This window comes from Ciona intestinalis, chromosome 8 (assembly GCF_000224145.3).
Source record: "Ciona intestinalis chromosome 8, KH, whole genome shotgun sequence".
Taxonomy (NCBI): domain Eukaryota; kingdom Metazoa; phylum Chordata; class Ascidiacea; order Phlebobranchia; family Cionidae; genus Ciona; species Ciona intestinalis.
In genome coordinates this window covers 1,792,800-1,793,635 of record NC_020173.2, presented here as the reverse complement: position 1 = coordinate 1,793,635, position 836 = coordinate 1,792,800, and the positions used below count along the sequence as shown (strand labels likewise).

Sequence of the window (836 nt, the reverse complement as noted above, 5' to 3'; positions counted from 1 at the left end):
CATTATATATAGGTATATAATTTAAATTCAATCTCCGTCATGCTTAAACAACAACCAAACCTAACTTTTTACAACCTCACTACAGCTCCTCCCAATGTGTGACGTCATCCCTACCCGTTCCCAGTGTTCGTCCCACCTCCCGCTCCGCCCCCAACACGCCCACTTCCACTCTTAACGCCCCTATGTTTAACCAGTACGTTCGTCAACAGTCCATGTGTGAAGGCAACCCCTCAAAACCTGGAATCGGTACGTGTGATATTTTTCTTAATCTTTTTTCCATTTTATTATTTCTGATTGTTTGTTCACCCCACAGCGTCGTTCAGTGCGAGTTTACCGGACAAACAAGGCTCAAAAACACAGAATTCAACAAGTAAGTAGACTTTTTGCATTATAATCCCACACCTTTAATTCATAGTGTTTTAACGACTATTGTTTTGCTGTTGATTCTCTTCTCTTCCGTTTCAAATAACATGATCTCCGCTATTGTTTTCGAAGTAATAAATAAAAAGTTAGATAAATATATTATACGACCGCCATGTCTATAATGGGTATATCCACTTATTCTTTTCCGTGAGGATGAGGCCCTACGGCACGCCATGGGACCTAGGATTTAGTCCAAAGTTGGTACACTACCCCAACACCCAGGGTGCAACCACATTCAATGTACCGACTTAACCTCGACTTAAACACCTTTTTAAGGAAAATATAGTTGTTTTTTTTATTTTCTTTTCTTTTCAGGGGTATAGTAATATAGTTGCATATGTTTTCTTATGGGAAATACCGTGTTTTTTAGTTTTATGTTGTGTTTTTCCGGTCACTGCATTCAAGGTACCGAC

At 39.4% G+C, this 836-nt stretch overlaps 1 protein-coding gene across 2 annotated transcripts in view; it reads left to right on the top strand.

The window, feature by feature from the left end:
• LOC100183115 (diacylglycerol kinase delta) overlaps positions 1-836 on the top strand; it is a 28,631-nt gene that overhangs the window by 19,662 nt on the left and 8,133 nt on the right. The window lies entirely within an intron of this gene.